The following is an 18,328-nucleotide window of genomic DNA, read 5'->3' as shown; positions in this document are numbered from 1 at the left end:
GAATTAGAAGGGCTTCCAGATTTAGTTTTGTGGCCAGCATGACAACCTTGTAGGTGGGGAGGAAACTTTTTATACCTTTGGCAGACGTGGAAACTGAAGTGTCAGAAAATGGTGAAGTGATTTACCCACGGATTAGCTGCTGTTAGGACAGGATTCAAATCCAGAGCTCCTATATTCAAATCCACTGTTTCACTTAGCTTCTCAAAAACTTAAACTACTAGTGTTTGTTCTATAGTATTTTCTTCCTTTAAGAAAAAAAAAGTACTATTTACAGTAATGACAAACCTGTATAAGTCGGAGTTATGAAATCTTCAGGAGGTATTTCAGTGTCCACCTTGGAGTTTGTGACCTCTTTCCTTCTGGATAAGGATTTGAGCAATTCATTGTAGTGGTGTCTGTATTTTTTTTACAAAAAAAGTTTCTATATGAGCTAATCATCATAGATAATACAAAGCAATAACTTTTTAGTTTCAGACTTTAAAATCACCATTTGACTTTATTTCAGCTTTGAATGAAACAATTCATGAATACGTTATATTTATCATCTATTGTAAAATCTGTTAGGAATAAATTAAAATGAAACAGAATGTTCCAAGTCTTCCCTTTTAAAAATATTCATTGAATACTCTTCATTTTTCTAAGAACACACACCCCATTACAAGATTAGAGGAAAGACTTCTCAAAAAAGGATGTGGATTACTGAAAATATAGGCATCTATGGATTTAAGAAAAATCAAATACAAGTGACTTCTAATTGATAAATGGGTTGTATTTTAAAAAATTGTTAGTCTGCTTCTTGGAATTTTGAAGGCATCTCCCCCTATTTTGTGGGGAGCTAGAAATTCAGAAAAAAACATATTTAGTCTAAAATGTACCTAACTACAGCACTAAGCATATGCCATAAACTGAATCACCACAAATAACAATGTATTCATGAGAAAATGTGTTCGGAATTTCAGTATGGAATGTCAGAAATATGATACTCATCCTCCACCTCCATTACAACATTTATAGCAAGAATGAGGGGTTTCCTTATGGTTGTCTATTTAGGGTATCTTGGGGGAGAAAAGTCAGCCCAATGTGACTGGTAGTGGCAGGTGGTCTTGGATGGAGACTGGGAGAAAGAGGTGAGAGATTTGTGGGATGTGGGAGGGATGAGGAGTCAGACAGATAGGCAGGGTTTATGAGGTTCTGCTCAGGAAAAGAAGGATTAGGCTAGGGATAATAGAAGTAAAATTAGGATGGGAATGGAGTTAGTGAAGAGTAAGAGGTAGGATATTCCCTGAAATCAGTTAAACATATTTGTATTCTAAGCACCAAGCATAGTCCCTAACATAAAGTAGTTGTTTAATAAATGTTTACTGACTGACTGATGTTTCCAGATTCTCTAGTGGGCTGCTAGGCGACAGTAGTGTCCTTTTTCTTATACAGTTCACACAGAAAGTGATGCTCAATTTTTCCTATCCTAAATGATGTCTCTTTTAAAGACCTATCTCATAATTCAAAATCTCTAGGAAGCTTTTCCTGCTTATCTTTCTACCTATTTATTTCTCACAACACTTGAAATAATTTTTTGTGGTTCACCCATTGTCCAACTCTGCATAGACCCCATTTGGAGTTTTCTTGGCAGAGATAATGGAGCAGTTTGTCATTTCCTTCTCCAGCTCATTTTGCAGATGAGGAAATTGAGGCAAACAGGTTTAAGGGACTTGACCAGGATCATGCAATTACTAAGTATTTGAAGTCAAATTTGAACTCAGGTCCTCCTGACTCCAGGCTCTATCTACTACACCATCTAGCTGCCCCTAAGACATTTTACCCCTTCTGCATTTGTTGATCTTGTTCACATTGTATTTCATATGCATATGGGTTTTCATTTTCAGTGGAATTCTATATTTGCTTGCTAAGGTCAAGTTCTCAGTCTTCTGCTTTCCCAGAAGTTCCTAAAATAGGTCAACCCCACTTTACATAATGGACAAGATCATGAATTTAGGTAAAATAAATAATTGACAACATCCAATTCGGCAAACATTTATTAAGCAACAACTACATTTTAGGCAGTGGGGCTATGGAGACAAAAATAGACATTTCTCCTTTCAAAGATTATACATTCTAGTTCAATTATATTTTTCCCAAATAAATTCCATTTTTGTTTTGAGGATGACCCCACAGTGCTAGCCTAGATCTTAATCTAAAGGGCTAAATCAGAGTCAGAAGCCATTCTTCTTCATGAGATACCATAAATAACTGACCATGGAAGGGTTTCACTTTTTGATTGAACAGGATAATCTTCAATTGTCCTGTGTAATCTCCATAGCTTCCCAGAATTCCCCACCATGGAGAGAGGAAAAAACTGTTGAAAAAGCCAAACAAAACCTCACAGATGTAATCAACATTAAGCACTAAGTTTTCCATGAAACTTCATTGGATTGCTGTTTTATTGGAACCCATACCAAACTTCAGATGGCTAGCTACGCCCCCCTCCCAAAAAAGCCCAGTTCCTCAAATGGTCATCCCAGTTGTGTTCAAAAAGGTCTAAGTAGCAAGAAAGTTTCAAGAAATTCAATGTCCTCAAAACACTGACATATGCAGAATGGTACAGGTTTCACACAACCCAGTTTAATGAAAAGGGGAAGAAATTTGATCCAGACTCTGCTCCTTACCCTTTCCTGAACAAACTGGTAGCAAAATTAAGAGAAAAAAAAAGATAACAAAAATGTCCTCAAGTAACCTTGATGTATTATTTCAATGTCATGATGCAAATACTCTTTTGACTTCTATTATAGGATGCAAGGCAGAGACCCCCCCCCCTCCAAAATTAAATTCTATTCCTAGGCTAAAAATAGTATGGTTTAGGAATTTTAACATTATTAAACATTACCAATAAATATCACAAAGCAGTTTTTAATAGTATTGATTTTTAAAAAAGTATAAATAATAACTAGTTTTCTAAAATGTTATGTGCCAGTCAGGATATTATAAGACAACAAAGAAACAAACAATTGGACTTTAAGACAGAAGACCTGGGTTTAAATTCTGACTCTTAAAACCTAAGATAAGTGAATTTCTTTCCCTTTCTCAGCTTTGGTTAACATATTTGGAATATTTGAAAAATGGAACTAGATAGTATTTTTATTCCCCTTATTACAGGAGTGTTGTAAGGAAAGTCTTAATCAGCTATAATAATAATAGCAACTATTATTATTATGGAATAGAAAAATTGCATCACACATCTCTTTTAAAATCCTGACATCCAAAATTTACTGGGAATTGACACAGATGTACAAGACTAAGATTCTTTTCCCAATAAATAACTAATAAAAAGATAAGAAGAAATAATTTTAAAGGGAAAAACTCTCAAACTATGGACAATCATATAAAGACACGTAAATTAAAACTATACTTCAATATCACTTCATCCGTCAATTTGGCAATGATGGTAGTGTTTTTGCAAACTGTGAAGAAACAAATATTTATGTCATTGTACACTTAAGCTGTAAGGTTAACCCTAAATGATTAAAAGCAATTAATTTTTCTTAGCCAGTTACTAGGGAAATTTGGATTAAAAAAAGAATGAATCTTGGGTGTAAGTAATGTGCTTTGATAATGCTAAGTAGAAACAGCTAAAAATATGACAAACTTAATCACAGTCCATCTTTGCCTTCTGCTTTGACATGAAAATTACTACAACTACTGTGATCAATTTTAACTATTTAAGAGTGGAATATCTGCTTTGTTGATCCTTTATTGGCTATTTTCCTTATTTTACTCCATTAAGTCTTAAGCTATGTGAAGCAAGCCTGAGCTAGATGGGTTATCTGGACTACACAAAGGTTATATTAAATGTCTGTCTGTTTTAGACTGAATTCTAAAGCCATGTTCACCTGTCATTTTATTTCGACAGCTAAACAGAGACCAAGTATATGAATAACTGAGAGCTGACTATGTAATTCATCTTTTTACTTTTTTATATTGATAATTATATTTTGGTACAATAATCAGTATTAAACAACCCCCAAAGTTATAGAGATCAATACTCTATAACCAGAGACTAATCTGAGTGGCCTGGGTGGTTGTCTAATGCAAAGAATGAAACAGACTGGAAGCACGGCTTGTTAGCTCATTGTACTTCAAGCAATACTGAAGTAGCCACTTCATTATAAAGGAAATTAAAGATCCCTTTCCCCCAAAAGCCCAAGAAAGTTTCCCACAGTTACAGAGAGCAAGATTTTTACTATAGTCAAAACAAAAGCCTTAGAAGCCTTCAGGCGTAGACAAAAACCTATGCTAAACTATCAACTACATGTGTTATCTTTAAGTGGAGCCTGAGACATCTCCGTTAGGTCAGAAAGCCCCGTCAGTTTCTCGGCCTTGATGGTATTAAACAATTTTTTGAGCCTCATTATTTTACTTTAATTCTGGGCAAAATGCCCTGCCAAGGGTTCGGCCTTGGCTGTACTAGCCATCTGTGTTCTCTGGTAAAGGGGAACAGAGTTAGCCCCCCTCCTGCTGGAGTGCTTAGAGCCCATAGCTTTTTAAATAAGACTATATTGTATTTTGAAGGAAGGTGAGAATTATGAAAGGAATCAAAAGAGGAATCTCAAATTTTTATCTTAGATATCCCACACCTGTCTCATCCCGTAAATAGGGTGGAAAGATAATACACGGCTCTGCCGGTCTGTATTGATCTTTTGAGGGGGTCCAGATAAAAATATCTACTTGAGATTCTAATTTCTCTTAATAGCTCCCGACACAAAGTATCTTCTCTAAAAACAGTTAAGCAAAACTATGTAAAATCCTAATTGTGAATAATTTTCATTTTCATAGTTTATTATTTCTTAATAGTAAGTGTTTTAACTTGTCATTTGAGAATAAGAGTGATCATTGTATTTTATTTGATTTCTGTTGTTTTATAGCATACTCTTAATTTACATTGTTGTGGAACTATTTTCCAAATTCTTTTTCTCTTTGCATGCATTCATACAAGTCTTCCTCTGTTTATAGGAATTTTTTATATTGTCATTTCTTATGATATAATAATATTCCAATATATATTTTTTCACTTGTTCAACTGATTCCCAGCAAATGGAAATATACTTTTTTTTCTCCTTTTGTTACTATAATCAATGGTACTCTCAATATTTTGACCTATTTGTGTCATTTGTTTTTGCCACTGAACTTCTTGGGTTAAAAATCAAGGAAAGGGACCATTGGATCAAAGAGTACTGAATACATTTTAAAAAATGATTCCAAATTGTTTTCCAGAATGAGTAGACTAATTCATAGCTCCATGAACACTACAAATATAATTGTCTGTATCTTTTACATATATTTTATCAAAATTGCTAAATTGATGGATTAAGTGATACTGAAGTGTAATTTCTTTTACCAGAGATGTCAATTTCAATTTTTTCTGATCCATAATTTTCTTATTAAAATTGTTTTATGAATTTATTTGTACCATTTTGTTTGTGCAAAAGCTACAAAATTTTACATATTCAAAATTGCCTTTGATTTATCCATAAATCTTGTATAAAATTTTCTACCAAACTGTTTTCCATTTTTTCCTTTAGTTCTTTTCAAATAGAGAATAAGTAATTTGTTTTCTGAATATATCAAACACTCATTTGCTTCAAGGTCTCATTTATCAGATTGGTTCCACTGATCTACTTATTGACATTTTTAAACCCTAAAACCTTACCTTCTGTCTTAAATTGATACCAGGTATCAGTTCCAAGGCAGAAGAGCAGTAAGGTCTAGGCAATTAAGCTTAAATGACTTGCTCAGGGTCACACAACTAGGAAGTCTCTGAAACCATGACCTCCCATCTCAAGGCTTGGCTCTCCATCTACTGAGCTACCTGGTTGAGCCTACACTGATTTTTTTTTTTTTTTTTTGCCTTTAGTATCAATTTTTTTTTTGGCCTTCATTTTTTATTGTCACACAAAACACACTTCCATATTGATCGCTGTTTTAAGAACAACATAACCAAGTCATACATAACCAAAACCCCAAAATAAACCAAATATACACTGATGTAAAAGACCACACATAGTATCAATTCTTTTTTTATTTTAAATTTTATTTTACATGATTCTTTAATCAATACCAAATCTTTTTTAAAAATAATTACTCTTTTGATGACTTAAGGCTCCTTTCATTTTTAACATCATTTTCCTTTAAATTCTTGACATTAGATTCTTTCATATTAATATTATCATTTTGCCTTCTCAATGGTGTCTCTTTGTTTGACTGTTCATAATGCTAAACCTATATATTAATTTATACAGTCTTATCTTAAGTTGGCCTAGACTAGTCATGAACTCTAAATTCTCTCTCTAATTATTTAGTTCTTCCTTAAAACTATTTTGTAGATGTAGTAGAGATATATCTTTCTTGGTAAGATAACTACTCTATATATTTTATGCACTTTGTCATTTTAAATGGCATTTCTATCTTTCCTGACTTTTGTGGTAACGCAAAGAAATGTGAATGATTTTATGAACGTATTTTATATTTTGATACTTGGGTAAATCTATTAATTGTATCAGTTATTTTCTTTGTTGATTTTTCTAAGACTTTTTAAGTAAATTACCATGTACAGATCCTGTCTCTGTCATATTACCTGTTAACTTAGAGAAGTTGCTTTACATTTCTGGGCTTTAGTTTATTCATCTGCAACATGATGGCATTAAATTCTATATCAATTATCCTCTGTCATCCACAAAAAGGCTAATTTTAGATCTTTTTACCCATTTCTTCCTTATCTTGTTACTGTAGTTAGCATTTTTAGAACTATAATAACCAACAATGGAGAGAGGGGGGCATCTTTGCTTTACCTCTGAACTTAATTAAATCACTTCTAATATTTCTCCCTTACAAATAATGAGAGGTCTTTACTTAAGATAAATTCCTTTGCTAACATTGAAGAAATGGCTCTTTCATTCTTATTGTTCTTTGGCATAAATCAGTTGCATTTTATTTCAGGTTTTCTTGCATCTATTGAGACAATCATATTTTTTTTATTTCTGTGTGTATACACACACATACATACACACACATATGGAGAGAGGGTGAGAGAGAGAGAGAGAGAGAGAGAGAGAGAGAGAGAGAGAGAGAGAGAGAGAGAGAGAGGGTGAGAGTGTATTTTCTTAATGATAAATCATTTTTGTATATTTGACAGACAAATCCACTTTGGTCCAAATTAATTTTTTGTGGGAGAAGATAAAACTGCTATAGCTTTTAATATTTCATGTAAATTTTATATCAATGTTAGGGATACTTTTATCAATTTAGCTATTTGTTTTTATAGGTATTTATCTTTTTTTTTTAATAAACTCAGTTTTAATGATATGTTTGGGTAAGGCACTTTCTGATAATCTTCCTTATTTCTTCTATTCATCATCAATTTACTTGTTTTTTTTTTAATTTTCTCAAATTGGTCTCATATTCTCTTTAAAATTTTTAGTAGGCTTATCAATTTTGCTAGTTTAAAAAGTTTTTTTGACTTATTAGTTCACTAGTCTTTAATTTTTTTGGTTTCTTTTTTGCTTGTTCTTTTTAGAGGGGTTAATTTATACATTTTCCACTTTAAAAATGTTCATGCCCAATTAATAATTCCTTTCTTTTCTATTTTTTAATCTATTTTTTTAAGATATACAATTTCTTCTAAGGATTGCTTTAGATGCATTACATATTTTTGGTATGTTGCCTCACTCTCAGACTTTGCTATAATGTAATTTTAGCTGTTTCTATGATATTAACTCACTAATCTAGATATCTGGTATCTAATTGGGGTGTATGGGTATTCAAGTAGGTACAGTACAATTGGTATGAGGACTTACCAATCCCTTTTCCAGGTAGTTCATTCACAATTGGTGTACATCTGAAACTCAACTGACCTGTGGCTCCAAAACACTGTAGTGTGTATAACAGCCAATCCTGGTAAAACTGTTTTAGGATATGGGTTAAACCAGGTGGAGGGTAACCAAATAGTCATAAATCCATTGGTGAGTTACAAGGGCGTCTACCTCAAACATGTGGGAATGGCAAAATGGGAAAATGAGATAAAAGTTTTCCAACAGTCATGAAAGGAAGTCAGAGAAAGTACCATGGAATGCCTAGATCTTGGTCAGACATTAAAGATACCAAGGTCATCCACTGCATCCAGGGCCATCACCAGTCATCCAGACTTTTATCTTGCCAATGCACTTTGATAACTTTGGAAGAAAGAGTGAGGCTGAAGACTTGGGCAACTCTGCCTCACTTAAATTCAACTTATGCACAAGTAAAGATATTATCCATTGATGTGGCTGTTCCTCTTTGAAAATGAAGGATAAACAATAATCTGGATATTATTACACTATGCTATATTGTCATTTACTCTATTGATGTCCCATATCTCACCACCTGGATTTCTAATTCTAAGACTAGACTTCTAGAAATCACACTCCCAGTTAAAGGGTGTATTAATCCACTCTGCTTCAGAATTCTTGCCCTGCAGTAGAGCTTTTTTGACTGGTGAGCAAGTCCACAGATACAGCCAACTCCCACTCCAGTGGGCCATGCTTTGCATTACAGAGAGCAGCTACCTGAGATAACTTGCTATCTGCTCTGATGCCACTCCCCTTTCCACAGAACTTCCCCTTCTCACCTTCTATTCCAGACTTAGTAATCAATACTTTCATTTTTTTCCTGGAAAAAGCATCTTAATTAGCTGCCCTAATAATTACCATCCTTGTGACTTTCTAGTTCACAAGTTCCTTTCTTGGCCATCACTTCCTTTTACATATTATCTCTCCATGTTAGAATGGAAGTACCTCAAAGGAAGGAATTATTTCACTTTTGTATTTGTATTCCCAGCATTTATCATAAGTCCTTTAATATATTTTAAGGGCTTAATAAATGTTTTTTCAATCATTTAATCATTTTATTCTTTAGCTTTTGTTCATATTTCTTTTATTGATTACTATATTTGTTGCATTTGAAGAATATCTGCTATTTATGTTTTATATCTCCTGTTATTTGAAGGGAAAAAGGAGAACTATGTACAGTCATGTGACTCATTCTTACAAAATGATCTCTATATATTGATGTTATGTACACATTGACTTCCTGGATAATTTTTAGTACAAGATTTTTTTTAGACTAATGGAGAGCTTCTTTCAAAAATACTGTATAATAAAGTTTAATTCATGCCTTCTATATATGTATTGCAAGAGATGTGAATGTACTGTAAGTATCTTGCCTATAAAGTGCACATTAGCTAGTAAAGCATGTATTCCTCCTTAGTGACTGGGGCCCTCTTCCTCCTCAAAAAGTGAAAATGAAATCTGATTAATAAGAAATCTATGAATTATTCTCATTTATCAATTGTTTCTCTCTTCCCCAGGGCCTCAGTGATACACAGCATGTAAAATCTACAACCTCTAATTTACAATCCTATTCAGCAGTGTTTGTTGCCACCATGACTTGGCAAATAAATACCACAATCCCCTCTGGCAACATGATACCAAAAAAAGCTTTCAATTTTTACAGGCATAAGTTTGTGCTTCACTGGCAACTCTCCCTTAAAGTCTCCCAAATGCAAGTCAATAACTCATTACACTAATATGCAGAGCCTGCATACTGAAAGTGCATGGATCATTTAAATAGCTAAATTATCTATGCTGTGCACTAATCCCAGCTTTAAAAAATCAAATTAAATGCCTTCTGAATAAATATTTCTAGATTTATAGACCATTTTTTATACTTTAAATAAAAACTTGATTTTGGAGACCCCAAGATTTGGACAATGAGAATATGAAGGTAAGAATCCAATCCAAATTTTAAAACAGAACCACAGAATGTTAAGGTTGAAAGCATATTGGAAATCATCTAATATTCTCTTATTCTGTTGATAAGGCAACTGAAAACTTGTAGGGAAAAGATTTGCCCATATTCATAAGGCTAATTGAGAGCAGACCTGAGATGAGAAAGTAAGTCTTTGGATTCAAATAATCAATTAATCAAAAAGTGTTTCTCAAATTCTTAAGATGTGTCAGGTACCAAAAAAAAGGGGGGGGGGAAGAAGGATGTGCCAGGCACTGTGGATACAAAAAAGGATGAAGTCCCTGATTTCTCACATTCTAATATAATATATAAATAACTAGGTAGATTCAAGATATATACAAATCTTGGATTGGAAGGCACTAGCACCTGATAGAAACAGGAAAGGCCTGCTACAGAAAGTGGGACTTGAGATGGAGTCTGAAGGAATTCCAAAGGTGGCAGAGGTGAGGAGGGAGAGCACTTCAAGCATGGGAGACAGCCAGTAAAAGGCAGTCTAGAGAAGAAGAATTGTGTGTGAGGGACAGCCATTAGGTTGGATGGAGGGGAAGGAAAAAAGAAGGCTAGAAAGGTCAGAAAGTTATAAAGAGTTTTAAATGATAGAGGGCTATATATTTGATTCTGGAAGTAACAGGGCACTGGAATTTATTGAATTTACAGTGGAATTTATAAGAATTTACAGTGTTTCGGAGTGACGTTGTAAGATGTACATTTTAGGGGGCAGCTAGGTGGCTCAACGGATTGAGAGCCAGGCCCAAGCATGGGAGGTCCTGGGTTCAAATCTGGCCTTTGACACTTCCTAACTGTGTGACCCTGGGCAAGTCCATTAACCCCCACTGCCTAGTCCTTACCACTATTCTGCCTTGGAACCAATAAATAGTATTGATTCCAAGACAAAAGGTAAGAGTTTAGAAAAAATGTACATTTTAGGAAAATTTCTGTGGAAGATGAGTGGAAGATGTATTAGAGTAGGAAGAGATTTGGGCAGTGAGAACAATTAGAAGGCTATTATAAGAGTCTATACCTGAAACAGGGTATTGCCCCTGTGAGTGGAAAGAAGAGGATACATATTAGAGATATTATGGAGGTGAAACAAGGTTTGATAACTAATTGAATATGTGAGATATGGGATGTGATTGAATGAGGGTCAAGGATGACATACAAGGGTTGAGAGCCTGGTTGACTAAGAAGATGGTGGTGATCTTTGCAAAAGGTAGAAAGAGGGGAAAGTTTTGGAAGGAAAATAATGGGACATATTTTGGACCTGTTGAGTTTGAGATGTCTAATGAACAACCAGTTGAAGATGTCCAAAAGCAAATGGTGATGAGATATTGGAGCTCAGGATAAAGATTAGGGTTAGATTTGGGAATCATTTACATAGATTATTATGAACTTATTCAAGATAATCACCACCATGTGAGTCTAGACTAGAAGAAGAATAGAAGAGGGTTCATGGGGGACACCCATAATTAGTGGGTATGAAATAGATGAAGGAACAATAAAAAAAATTGAGGATAGCTAAAATATATAGGAGGAAAAACAGAAAGAAAGCATTGTCATGGAAACTAGGGAGGAAGAAATATCCAGGAGAAAAATAACTACGTCAAATGCTGCAGAGATGTCAAGAATGATGAGGACTGATAAAAAGCCACTAGTTTTGGCAATTAAGAGTACATTGGTGCTTTTTATTTAGACTTCCTGGTTAAGATGGCGGCAGAGTAAAAAGCAGCTGCTTAACCTCTCCTAACCGAAACATACAGGACTACTCAAGAAGACATAAAAAACAAATCCAGAGGAACAAAGGGACCCCACAACAGGGCACAGCATTGGAGGTATGTGGAATCGGGGCATTTCCATGCTATAAAGGGGTGAAACAGCTCTCACTAAAATGTGAGCTGAGCAACCCCCTCCGCCACCCCACCCCACCTACAGTGCCAAAGCTAGCACACAAGAGTTAGAGCAAGTTTGGGGCATGTATTAAGTCCTTGACAGCTACCGGGGGTCACCAGGGCCTGCTCCTGAGAGCAGCAAGACTTAAGACCAAAAGGCTAAAGAACACGCTTGGACTTTGAACACAGACCCTGAGCGCAGGCAAGAGTGTGGGTGCGGACACAAGCCCAGACATGAATCCTGAGCGCAGGTGAGGACTTGGATCTTGAGCGCAGGCGCGGACCTTGAGTGGGGATGCAGTGCAAAAGGGGTTCACTACTGTGGAAGCAATGCCGTGAGACTGTTAAAGGAGCCTCTGGAAGAGGAACAAGCAAGGGGACCACCAGGTGGCTTGACCCTGAGAACAACTGAGACTTCAGGAGCCTAAAGAGCATAGACAGACCCTGAGTGTGAGGATAAACCTGAGAGGGAGCAGGGCTAACAATGGCAAGCCAGAGACAAGAACCCCAAAAAAGAAAGATCATAAAGAAGAACTCTGTAACACTCGACAACTTTTACACAGATAAAATCCAGACAAAAGACCAAACAGCAGAGTAGAACAAAAAAGTAATCATATCCAAACCTTCTCTAAATAATGAAAACTGGCCACAAGCTTTTGAAGAGTTCAAATATGAGATGATGAGAAAGATGGAAGAGATTTGGCAAGAGAAGTGGGAAATAGCTCAAAAGGAAATAAACAGGTTAGAAGACAGAAACTCCCAATTGGAGAAAGATGCCCCAAAATCAAACGAAATGGTAAGCAAATTGGAAACCAAAATCTGGCAAGAAAATAACAGTTTAGGGGCAGCTGGGTAGCTCAGTGGAGTGAGAGTCAGGCCTAGAGACAGGAGGTCCTAGGTTCAAACCCGGCCTCAGCCACTTCCCAGCTGTGTGACCCTGGGCAAGTCACTTGACCCCCATTGCCCACCCTTACCACTCTTCCATCTATGAGACAATACACCGAAGTACAAGGGTTAAAAAAAAAAAGAAAATAACAGTTTAAAAGGCAGAATTCTGCAATTGGAAAGTGAGGCTCAGAAATCAAATGAACTGATAAGCAAATTGAACACCAGAAATGACCAGATTGAAAAGGAAAAATCAAAAGATTATAGCCAAAAACCAGTCCCTAAAGGCTAGAATTGAGAGATTAGAAGCTAATGATCTCTCAAGACAGCAAGAACAAATAAAACAAAGTCAAAAGACTGATAAAATAGAAGGAAACATGAAATATCTCAATGAGAAAGTGACAGACCAAGAAAACAGGTCTAGAAGAGACAATTTGAGAATCACTGGTCTTCCTGAAAAAGCAAAAATTAATAGAAATTTGGACTCCATACTAAAAGAAATTATTCAGCAAAATTGCCCTGAAGTTCTATAACAAGAGGGCAATATAGACAATTGAAAGGATCCATAGATCACTAGACCCAGAAAAGACAACCCCCAGGATTATAATAGCCAAATTCAAGAGCTTCCAAGTAAAAGAAAAAATTTTACAAGAAGGCAGAAAGAGACAATTCAGATAACGAGGAGCACCAATCAGGATCACACAGGATCTAGCAGCCTCCATGCTAAAAGACCGCAAGGCTTGGAATATGATATGCAGAAAGGCAAGAGAACTGGGTCTACAACCAAGGATCACCTACCCATCAAAACTAACCATATATTTCCAAGGGAAAGTTTGGGCATTCAACAAGATAGAAGATTTCCAAGTATTTGCACAGAAAAGACCAGGACTAAATGGGAAGTTCGATATCCAACCATAAAAATCAAGAGAAACATGAAAAGGTAATTAAGAAATAGAGGGGAAAGAAAGAAAACTCATGTTTTTTAAATTTGCCTCTTTAAGGGCTTCAATATGGTCTAATTATTGGTATTCCTATGTGGAGAAATGTTATGTAATTCTCTGTAAGGAACTCTATTCACTATTATAGTATTCACTATTATAGTAATTAGAAGAATTATACATTAAGGAGAGGTTGGAATACTAAATGGTCTAAGATGATATGGGGGTGGGAAAGAGGGAGGTGAATAGTAGAGGACACCAAGAGAAACTTGAATTAATAAGAAAAATAGGTTATCCTATTACACACAAAGAGGACATGGGAAGGGGAAAGGATGAATACTATTATAAGAAGGAGAGGAAGAAAGCATTAAGAGGTAAGAGTTAAACCTTAGTCTCAGTGTAATTAACCCTGAGAGGGAAGAGTAGCTTTATCCATTGGGATATAAAACTCTATCTAACCCTACTGAGAAAGTCAGAAGGGATTAACCAAGGGGAGCAGAGGAGGGGGGAGGTCATATAGGGAGGAGAGAAGAAGGGGAAGGGAATTCATTAGGCCTTAAAAATAAATAGAGGGGAATAACAAGGGAGGGGGTAGAAAGGGTAGTAAATCAAGGGAGGGGGCAAGGGTTACTGGCATAAAGCAAACCACTGATTTAAAAGGAAATAGTGTAAAAAGAAGGGGTAGAACTAGGAGAGGATACCAAAATGTTGGCAAATACACAACTGATAATTATAACTCTGAATATGAATGGGATGAACTCAACCATAAAAAGGAAGCAAATAGCAGAGTGGATTAGAAACCAAAATCCTACCATATTTTGTCTACAAGAAACACATATGAGATGGGTGGACATAAACAGGTTTAAGGTCAAGGGCTTGAGCAAAATCCTTTGGGCATCAAATGAGAAAAAGAAGGCAGGAGTGGCAATTATGATTTCTGACAAAGCCAAAGTAAAAATAGATATGATTAAAAAAGACAGGGAAGGTCATTAAATCTTGATTAAAGGCAGTATAGACAATGAGGAAATAACATTGCTCAATATGTATGCACCAAGTGGCATAGCAACCAGATTCATAAAGGAGAAACTGGCAGATCTCAAGAAGGAAATAGATAGTAAAACCATACTATTGGGAGATCTAAATATCACTCTTTCAGATATAGATAAATCAAACCAAAAAATAAATAAGAAAGAGGTAAGAGAGATGAATGAAGTCCTAGAAAAATTAGATTTAATAGATTTGTGGAGGAAAATAAATAGGAACAAAAAGAAATACACCTTCTTTTCAGCTGCACATGGTACATTCACAAAGAATGACCATGTAATAGGGCATAGAAACATTGCAAACAAATGCAAAAGAGCAGAAATAATAAATGTAAACTTCTCAGATCATAATACAATAAAAATAATAATTAGTAAGGGCACCTGGACAGGCAAATCAAAAACTAATTGGAAATTAAATAATATGATTCTTCAAAACCAGCTAGTCAAAGAAGAAATCATAGAAACAATCAACAATTTCATTGAAGAGAATGATAATGATGAGACATCCTACCAAACTCTGTGGGATGCGGCCAGGGCAGTACTCAGGGGGAAATTTATATCCTTGAATGCATATATTAACAAATTAGGGAGGGCAGAGATAAATGAATTGGGCATGCAACTCAAAAAATTAGAAAGTGAGCAAATTAAAAATCCCCAGATGAAAACTAAATTAGAAATACTAAAAATCAAGGGAGAAATTAATAAAATTGAAAGTAAAAGAACTATTGAATTAATAAATGAGACTAGAAGCTGGTATTTTGAAAAAACAGATAAAACAGACAAAGTACTGGTCAATCTAATAAAAAAAGGAAAGAAGAAAACCAAATTGACAGTATCAAAGATGAAAAGGGAGACCTCACCTCTAATGAAGGGGAAATTAAGGCAATCATTAAAAACTATTTTGCCCAATCATATGGCAATAAATATAGCAATCTAGGTGATATGGATGAATATTTACAAAAATACAAATTGCCTAGATTAACAGCAGAAGAAATAGAATACCTAAATAATCCCATATCAGAAAAAGAAATTGAACAAGCCATCAAAGAACTCCCTAAGAAAAAAATCGCCAGGGCCTGATGGATTCACAAGTGAATTCTATCAGACATTCAAAGAGCAACTAATCCCAATACTATACAAATTATTTGATATAATAAGCAAAGAAGGAGTCCTACCAAATTCCTTTTATGACACAAATATGGTACTGATTCCAAAGCCAGGTAGATCAAAAACAGAGAAAGAAAACTACAGACCAATCTCCCTAATGAACATAGATACAAAAATTTTAAATAGAATATTAGCAAAGAGACTCCAGCAAGTGATCAAGAGGATCATCCACCATGATCAGATGGGATTTATACTTGGAATGCAAGGATGGTTCAACATTAGGAAAACCATCCACATAATTGACCATATCAACAATCTAACAAACAAAAAAGCACATGATTATCTCAATAGATGCTGAAAAAGCCTTTGACAAAATACAGCACCCATTCCTATTGGAAACCCTGGAAAGTATAGGAATAGAAGGACCTTTCCTAAAAATAATAAACAGTATATACCTAAAACCATCAGCAAGCATCATATGCAATGGAGATAAATTAGAAGCCTTCCCAATAAGATCAGGAGTGAAGCAAGGATGCCCATTATCTCCTCTATTATTTAACATTGAATTAGAAACATTAGCAGTAGCAATTAGAGAAGAAAAAGAAATTGAAGGTATCAAAATAGGCAATGAGGAGACTATGCTATCACTCTTTGCAGATGATATGATGGTCTACTTAAAAAATCCTAGAGAATCAACTAAGGAGCTTGTAGAAATAATCAACAACTTTAGCAAAGTTGCAGGATACAAAATAAATGCACATAAATCATCAGCATTTCCATATATTTCCAACACATCACAACAGCAAGAGTTAGAAAGAGAAACACCATTTAAAATCACCCTAGGCAATGTAAAATACTTAGGAATCTATCTACCAAAACAAACACAGGAATTATAGGAAAACAACTACAAAACACTTTCCAAACAATTGAAACTAGATATAAACAATTGGAAAAATATTGATTACTCATGGGTAGGACAAGCTAACATAATAAAAATGACCATTCTACCCAAATTAATTTACCTATTTAGCACCATACCTGTCAAACTACCAAAAAACTTTTTTACTGAATTAGGAAAAATTATAACAAAGTTCATCTGGAATAACAAAAGATCAAGAATATCAAGGGAAATAATGAAACAAAATGTAAAGGTAGGGGGCCTAGCAGTACCAGATGTTAAACTGTATTATAAAGCAGCAGTCATCAAAATGGTATGGTACTGGCTAAAAGACAGAAGGGAGATCAGTGGAATAGACTTGGGGTAAGTGACCTCAGCAAGATAGTGTATGATAAACTCAAAGAGCCCAACTTTTGGGACAAAAATCCACTATTTGACAAAATCTGCTGGGAAATTTGGAAAATAATATGGGAGAGAATAGGTTTAGATCAACATCTCACACCCTACACCAAGATAAATTCAGAATGAGTGAATGACTTGAATATAAAGAGGGAAACTATAAATAAGTTAAGTCAACATAGAGTAGTTTAGTTGTCAGATCTCTGGGAAAGGAAAGATTTTAAAACCAAGCAAGACTTAGAGAAAAGTACAAAATGCAAAATAAATCATTTTGATTATATCAAACTAAAAAGCTTTTGTACAAACAAAAACAATGTAGCCAAAATCAGAAGGGAAACAACAAATTGGGAAAAAATCTTTATAACGAAAAACTCTGACAGGGGTCTAATTACTCAAATATACAAGGAGTTAAAGCAATTGTATAAAAAATCAAGCCATTCCCCAATTGATAAATGGGCAAGAGACATGAATAGGCAATTTTCAGGTAAAGAAATCAAAAGTATCAATAAGCACATGAGAAAGTATTCTAAATCTCTAATAATTAGAGAAATGCAAATCAAAACAACTCTGAGGTATCACCTCACACTTAGCAGATTGGCCAAAATGAAAGAAGGGGAGAGTAATGAATGCTTGAGGTGATGTGGAAAAACTAGGACATTAATGTATTGCTGGTGGAGTTGTGAACTGATCCAACCATTCTGGCTGGCAATTTGGAACTATGCTCAAAGGGCTATAAAAGAATGCCTGCCCTTTGATCCAGCCATACAATTGTTGGGTTTGTACCCCAAAGAGATCATAGATAAACATACTTTTATGAAAATATTTATAGCTGCGCTTTTTGTGGTGGCAAAAAACTGGAAAAGGAGGGTATGCCCTTCAATTGGGGAATGGCTGAACAGATTGTGGTATATGCTGGTGATGGAATACTATTGTGCTCAAAGGAATAATAAACTGGAGGAATTCCATGTGAACTGGAAAGACCTCCAGGAATTGATGCAGAGTGAAAGGAGCAGAGCCAGAAGAACATTGTACACAGAGACCAATACGCTGGGGTAAAATAGAATGTAATGGACTTCTGTACTAGCAGCAATGCAACAACCGAGGACAATTCTGAGGGATTTATGTAAAAGAACGCTACCCACATTCAGAGGAAAAACTACAGGAGTGGAAACGGAAGAAAAACAACTGCTTGAACACATGGGTTGAGGTGGACATGATTGGGGATGTGGACTCGAAACTACCACACCAATGCAACTATCAACAATTTAGAAATAGGTCTTGATCAATGACACATGTTAAAACCAGTGGAAATACACATCAGCCATGGGGGGGAGGGGGAAG

General features: G+C 35.2%; 1 protein-coding gene across 1 annotated transcript in view; it reads right to left on the bottom strand.

Moving 5' to 3' along the window:
* Window positions 1–18,328, bottom strand: part of NMNAT3 (nicotinamide nucleotide adenylyltransferase 3) — a 151,117-nt gene that overhangs the window by 8,034 nt on the left and 124,755 nt on the right. The gene's annotated exons all lie outside the window — the stretch shown is intronic.

This window comes from Gracilinanus agilis, chromosome 3 (assembly GCF_016433145.1).
Source record: "Gracilinanus agilis isolate LMUSP501 chromosome 3, AgileGrace, whole genome shotgun sequence".
Classification (NCBI taxonomy): domain Eukaryota; kingdom Metazoa; phylum Chordata; class Mammalia; order Didelphimorphia; family Didelphidae; genus Gracilinanus; species Gracilinanus agilis.
The sequence above is the reverse complement of the archived record's forward strand: the minus strand, read 5'-3'. Positions and strand labels throughout refer to the sequence as shown.